Raw genomic sequence first — 7,797 nt, 5'->3', positions numbered from 1 at the left:
AGAATGAAGAATGTGTTGTCCTGTACTTTTAAAAATTCCAAATTATTAATTTAGCATTGCATTAAAAATAAATCATTGTTCACACTTTTATTCATATTGCAGGCAAGATTTGCACTTGCACACTTCACAACTACAGCCAAGTAAGGACATTTGGAAGTGTTATTGCAAGCCAGGAGTTTTGGTGACTTAAGGCATCGTGATGCAGCATGATATTAGTAATGACATATAACTACCCAAAATGTACTTACATAAGTAGGAACATCTTTTTTTGCTTCAATACAAACTAGTTTCAAAGAACTGTTTTTGTGACTAATAATAGTGCTGTGATCATTACTCTAATAAGAGAGATGAAATTAGACAGGAATTATAAAATTGACACATGAATTTGTGATTAACAATAGTGCTGACATTCTTTCTTATAATGAGAGATGTGGAATTAGCTAGAAATTGTGAATGCAACTACAACAAACAGAAGGAATGGGTTTCTGGGCCTAGGATCAGGAAGAATTGGTATTGTGGCACTTTAACTGATCAGACTAAAACAATTATCTCTTCTGTACCTATTATTCTAAATCTTCATTGAGAAATAATGTCCCTCACAGAATTCCATAAGTTCTCATATTTTATTGAAATTGCTTATATCAACTGAGGAGCCATGAAAAATTCTTTGCCAAAGATGATGCATGCTTTACTGGAAGCTTTGTCCCAGGGTGTTTATTAGTTCTATAGCCTCCTTTGTCTTATGGCTCACATATTTGCTCCTCCATGAATACTACTCCTAACTGTAGTTATTTACTCTTGTGTACACAAATCAGTGTTACTTAAGTGGCAAAATTGTTGCAAAGTTCATTTATATTATACTTTAGTTTATGGGTTGAAAACCACTCAGACATCTTTTTTATCACTAATATTCTGAAGATGATTTAATGTATAAGCTTCCCTTTAAGAATCCAACCTACCCTCCCAAGGACTCTCTTTTATGCCTGTTACCTTGTACCTTGGCCAGAAAAACAAACAAACAAACAAACTAAGCAGCACATATATTGTTTTGCAATTGCCTGGAATACATTATAAAATGAAAGTTTCAAGTTTTAAAGTCACACTATTCTCCACCTATAATCTGAATCAATAAAGAGATAAAATAAGACAGATGAAAATAAACATTTCATAGGCCTTACTGGCATAAGCCATTGTTCATAGTTTAAAAGTTACTAACTTTTACCTCAGAATTAGAAAAAAAATATTGATCCAGTATCTGGTAAATAACTGTGGACAATCTTTCAAAATGGCAGAATGCCTTGCATGACATTAAAAGGCATGTCTGTCTACTGAAGGCAAACTATCTCTCAAACATAAATAGAATAAGGCTGAATTGCACATATTTAGCACCATGACACATTTCATCCCTCAGGAACCTCATGCTTTCCCTTGAGGAAGACCAGTGAGTGTAAGGAGGGGTCGGCAGTATAACTATGTGATATACCTTTGAGGGATTTCACAATTTCCATTCACAGAATATAAAATATTTTATTAGAAACAATAATAACTAAGGTCATATATATTCAAAAGTGATAAAAGCATACACATCTTTCTTTTTTCATAGCAAAAGGGTAAAGTACTACAATAATTATTTGAAGTTTCCCTTTAGGGCAACTTCCATCTGGGATAGCTCCATCATATACATAAGTGAAGTTGTAAAATGAGAATATATGTTGAAAAGTTTCTAAAACTAATGGACAAATAATTTTATTGTGATAAAAGAAGGTCTTAGTCAGAAAATTTTGAGGAATAAGAAAATGTGAAATATTACTTTAAATTTCACACTAAAAATAAAGATGTGTTCATAAAGTATGCAGAAACATATGCCAGGAAAGAAAAAAATAAATGTGATTGTGGAAGGGAGAAGAAGAATTAAGAAGAAAAGTTAAATTATAGGTACTGTCATTCAAAAAATACTTGTATTGACTGATTCATCTACCATAAACCTATAAATATTACATCAAAGTTAGTGTTTACATCTTGTAGAGCTATGTGAAAAACTAATTAATAGACTATAGGAAGCCTTAAAACATAAAACTTGCAAATGTATCAGCAGCCAATCCTGTACAATTAAATCTCCCAGCAACCCTAAAATGCAGGTAAAATTTTGTCAACTATGATCAAATCTGCAAAGAGGAAGAAAAGGACTTAGTCAAAATACTGAATTTTTCTGAAGGTCTGTGTACTTTCTATCAAAACTTGCTAGTGAAAACAATCATCAACACTGTAATTGTGACTCAACAAAGAATAATTACCTAGAAAATACATTAAATAGTTTTGTTCTGAAAATTCTTTTCTGTTCCAGGCAAGTTATTTTTTTCATCATGGATTGAGAATTTTACTGAATATCTTTGCAAGCTTTGCAATCCTAACAATACTATTGAAATAAATCACTGTACATTGGAGTATAATCTGCTGACTCCTCTACAATAATCCCAAGTCTCATATTCTTATGGTTGCATTACAGGATATAATTCTACAAGAATACACAGTGCAATGCTGACATCAAATGAAACACAAAATGATTGATCATGAATCATTGGTATTGGTTAAGAAGTCATAATTCATTTTTTACTTTTCTACATAGAATTTAAAAAAGATAACATCATACATCAGAGAAAACACAACAGCTGAGATGTCCTACACTGGAAAATTACATCATAAAATGAAAATATGTGATATCTGTATGATTATAATATTACAATAATGAGGAGGTTGCCCAGGTAAATTTTTAAAGGTATTTGCAAGCATATTGTGATTATGACTTTTTTTTCTAAAGAAGCCATATAAGGAAAGGAAGACTAATACAGTTCCATTTGGTATAAATTGCTTATATTTCTCATTCCTGGTCACTTAATTGATATTTTGAACATATTCTGAATGTAGAACATTATGTAATCATTTTAATTAAATATAAATTAACACTGGTTGATATTGCCACATCAAGATATTGCATGTGTGAACTCAAATTGCATTTAAAAAATTCTTCTAGCATATTCATCTAAAGTGAGATTTCTTTGAGAGAATAAACATAAAATAAAATATTGTGGTTTGCTAAATATAGAAAGATTAGCTATAAAATACAATAGCAGGTGTTCTTCCTTGCAAAATAAATTCAGAAATTCTCAGGAGACCTAACCAATCTTTTTACTTTTTATAGTACTAATTGTAAGAAATATTAATAATTTTAGAACACAAGTAAAACCTATTTTAGACATGCAGTTATACTGTTTTATAAAATTCTTTCAGTACATTGAAAAATATACATTGATGATTTTTCCTAGTTCTTGTTATTTTGTTAGTCTTAAATAACAATTTCTATTTTATTACAAAGAACAAATGATATTTGTCATGTAAAAATAACTGTACCACTACTCCCTCTTTGGTGGCATGAAGTTACCTATGGAGATCTGTCCTAACATGAAACTCCTTTGACTTAATCTCCTTTCACTTCACATTTTCAAATGTCTACTCCTACTTCTGAGCAAGATGGGTGGAGGAGGAAAGATCATAAGATACCTTACCTATTCTCTCAACCATTCTTATCCTTATGAAAAAAAAAGACAATTTTTAGAACTTTTACAAGTCATCTACATCCCCTTCAAGTTTAATAGGGAGGGCAGATCATAAGAAGGCTGGACCATCTACCTCTAACCCTATTGCTATGACTTATATCCTCCTATATCCATCCCTTGCTCTTATGCCACTTTATAGAAACCACTTTACCAAAACTTCCTGCCAAAAATGCTATGTGGGTTTTTGTTTTGTTTTTTTTTCTCTCATTGACATACAACGTAATATTCAAATCGTTTTTTCTCTAAGTCTTTACCATTCATGGAATCTATTTTATTTCCTTTCATTAGACTAGTTAAAAAGTTAAAGAAGACTTTATTGAAGACTATTTTAATAGGGAAGAGAGTCTGAACTCAACTCTATTGAACCAAAAGAAGGGAGAGTTTTAAGTGTCAAGGTAACCCAGCACCTAAAGTACTAGAAAGCACTCAGGGTAAGGGAGATTAGTCAATGGGATTAGACCATTTTTACTTGCTAGTTGATGTTTTTTCTGAGTTAAGACTCCTCTACCATAGTCACTAGAAAACATTATATATATATATATATATATATATATATATATATATATATATATATATATATATATAAGCTCTGCACAGGTTCACTTTATTGAGTAGAAGGCTTACAGGTCCACTGGCCCCTCCCTACCCATGGGACACTTGTTCCTTTCAATGCAAGCTGGCATCTATAAGCACTTCCTTGTGCGTCACTGTCCCCCACAAGGCACAAAGGGTAGGTGCTTCCAAAGGATCCCTTGTCTGTAGCAGCAGATGGTGTCTTATGCAACAGTGGTAGAAAGCAGGACTCGCAGTTCCTCAGACACTGGGGTCTTCTTTGCTCCTTAAGAGGGGCAGTACTCGTTGTAGATGAGCTTGAAGAGGAAGAGATGGAAGAGGGTGATGAGGGAGGCCACGCTGAACCAGAAGAGGAAGGGCAGCCCTGGGTCCTGCTGGGCCATGTGCTCATTGAGGGCCAAGATGGCCTTGAGGTGCAGCGTGGGCCGCAGGTCCTGCAGGTGTGTGAGGTCGGTGGAGATGAGGAGCAGCGGCCTGATGGGCTGCATCACCATGACTGAGAAGGTGTGGCCCCCGTAGGCTGAGATCAGCTCCACTGGATTGTCCAGGCAGCCTGCCTCATAGGCGAAGATCTTGACGGGCTGGCTGTGGGACTTCACGGACTCGGGAAGCTAGGGCTTGCCCTCGGTGTCTGCCAGGTCGATGTGGTCGTTCTTGTAGCTGATGCCGTGCAGCGCATAGCTGTTGTGCAGCATGTCCGCTTCGGCCTGCAGGATGCCCGGAGCGCCCACCTTCACCAGCCCCTTGCAGCCACGCTTCTGGGGGGTCAGCCTCCACAGGTCAGAGAGCTGCAGGATCTGCTGCACCAAGGACAGCAGGGCGGGCCAGAGGTTCTTGGTGTGCATGGTGGTGTGGTTGCTGAAGCAGTGGTCTTCGTAGTTGAGTTTGGCCTCCAGCTGCTCTTGCTCCCATGGCTCAAGGAGGGACTGAGCAGAGGGGCTGGTGAGCAGGAGAACATGTAGTAAAGTGTCAGGTTCAGGGTCAGGTCTAATGGCTTGTGCGGGTAGGGTGATCTTCATTTCCACCACTGGGCAAAACAGCTGCACCCAGAGGCGCTGGTGGTCCAGAAACAGCTCAACCTCCGGCATCTCCAAGAGATACAACATCTCCTTCCGGGCCAAGTCCTGGAGTGCCTTCAGCTCCTTAGTGGCTTTGCTTTTGAGAACTTGGGGGCTGATGGGGCCTGAGACTTACACCACCCAGAGGACCATCTCATCCAATTGCATCTTGGGAGCCACCTGGAGCTGGTTTACTAGCTTTTTGGCAGCCACCACTACCAGGTGCCCATGCCCAGAGGGCATTGGTGTGGATCCGCCAGAGTAGAGTGGGAACTGATGATCTTCGACCTTCTCCAGGATGCTGGAGAAGGCTTTCAGGAACCGCCTGCAGTGGGCCCCACAGTCTGCAGCGCGGCAACGTACTGCATTGGGTTGTTGAGCTGAACGCACTGCAGATAGACGTGGAGTCAGCCCCGTGAGACAGAAAGTCCTCCTGCAGCAACACACAGTCAAGGCCAGACCTCACAGCAAGACAGGAGGCTGAGGCAGGCTCAAGGCCGGCGGCTGAAGGGCCAGAGCCTAGGTTTCCGAGCTGCAGGCCCCTCCCGCAGCAGCACCACAGCCTCTACAGCTTCGGCCAGCACTTTCAGTGGGCGCAGATGCAGAAGGGCACGAAGTCCGGGGCCACGGGGGTGGGGGTGGGGCTCCCGCTCTCCAGGAGTCACCTACAGCCGGTTGGCGGTCACGTTCAGGGCTAGGAAGCCAATGGGCACCAAGGCCTGCACTCCTGGGCCCAGCGGAACGGCCTCGCACCTATCCCGCAGGCCGTGCCAGGTGCGGGTGTCCGCCTCCATGCAGGAAGAGGGCTCAGGGGCGCCCAGCTCGCAGCAGGCCCAGGGCTGCAGGCATACGCCGCCTGCCACCCAGCGCCCGCCACATCCTGGAGCTTGGAGCAGCAGCAGGAGGCCAAGCAGCAGAGGAGGCGGCGGGCCCAGCTGCTTCACAGGAGTCCCAGCAGCCCCTTGAGGCGCTGCTGCAGCCACATCGGGCAGCCAGGCGCGGGCTAAGGCGAAGGGCGGCCGCGGGCCGCCACCCAGCCCACCAGCCAGGCCGGCCCTGCCTCACTCCCTGGCCGGGACCACGGCGCCCACCTGACACCCGCCGCAGCCTCCTGGAGAGCCACCGCCGCTGCTACCTCCTCCTTCTCAGTTACCTCCCTGACAAGAACTTCTTAATGATTATATTTCAAAGGAATTGCTTCTAGGTCTTTGAGAAAGATATATATTGCTGAATTGGAAAAAAATGTGATTTAAATTACTCTGTGATCAGGAGAAATATGATTTCTTGATAGTCAAAATAAATGCTGGAAAGTACAGCAAAACTACCAATGGCACTTAGTGGAGACAATTCTTACGTTACAGATGAATGGCAGAGGCAAAATAAACATTTTTAATTTGGGAAATGTGAAAAGAATTCTGATTTTCCTCCACTGATTCACAATGGGACTCAGTGGAGGAAAATCAGAATCCTTTTGGGAGAAAGAGGAGTGATTGTTAATCACATAAATCTAGTTTTACAGGGAAGGGGCTATTTTAGTTATTGGATTTAAATGCTGAGTAGCTATTATCATTTCTTTCCAATACTGGGCATTGGATTCAGGAACACTTTATTACTGATCTATATCCTTAGTCCTTTTTAATTTTATTTTTTATTTAATTTTGAGACAGTGTCTTGCCAAGTTGCTGAAGATCTTGCTGACATAATAAGACTGGCCATAAATTTGCAACCCTCCTGGATCAGCCCCTTAAATTACTAAGCATCATTGAACTCAGAAGCTGTTATCATTGTTATTATTGTATGAATAAATGTATCCATTTGATTATGTATTAGTGCTTGCTGTATGCTTCTTTTTTTCCTCACCATGAGACACTAACAAACAGAATATATTGAAGTCTTTCTGGGTCCTCACATAACTCTATCCTAGTTGAAGTACACAAAAAACAAATAAATGTGTCAGGTAATGATAAGTGATGTTTCAAAAAACAAAACTAGAGAAAAGGATAGAGAATAAGATAGAGTAATGCTTTATTTTGGATTAGGTACTCAGCAATGATATCATGGAAACTCAATGTGAATAGAAATCTAAATGTTTTAAAATCCTTTTTATATATTAATTTTATAACAATAGCAAAAGCAGTTCAAAATTTTAAAATGCAAATTAAATGTAATACAGAATATCCCAATGAAATAAAATTTATCTAAAGAGATGGTAGTAAAAGTAACAGATGTGTGCATTTTAGCCTTAAAATGTGTTAATAAATTTAAGGAGAGATAGGTTAAGGTGTTAGTTCTCAGTAGTTGAAATATAAAATGTTAACAGAAAGAACAGATGTTGCTAATATTTCATAGATAATATTGTAGACAAGTTTGCAATGCACATAAAATAAGTCAAAAGATAACAAACCTCAAAACATTTTAAAATTTTAATAATTTTTGTAAGAACAGAACAACTGGGGCTAGGGTTGTGGCTCAGTGGTAGCATGCTCGCCTAGCACATGCAAGGCCCTGGGTTCAATTCTCAGCACAGCATAAAAATAAGTAAGCAAAATAAA

General features: G+C 39.6%; 1 pseudogene; it reads right to left on the bottom strand.

The window, feature by feature from the left end:
* Nucleotides 1-4,316: 4,316 nt before the first annotated feature.
* LOC144374647 (uncharacterized protein KIAA2013 pseudogene) lies at nt 4,317-6,230 on the bottom strand (annotated as a pseudogene).
* Nucleotides 6,231-7,797: the final 1,567 nt, after the last annotated feature.

Source organism: Ictidomys tridecemlineatus, unplaced genomic scaffold (assembly GCF_052094955.1).
Source record: "Ictidomys tridecemlineatus isolate mIctTri1 unplaced genomic scaffold, mIctTri1.hap1 Scaffold_80, whole genome shotgun sequence".
Lineage (NCBI taxonomy): Eukaryota > Metazoa > Chordata > Mammalia > Rodentia > Sciuridae > Ictidomys > Ictidomys tridecemlineatus.
Note: the sequence above shows the minus strand (reverse complement) of the source record. Positions and strands in the feature narration are given on the sequence as shown.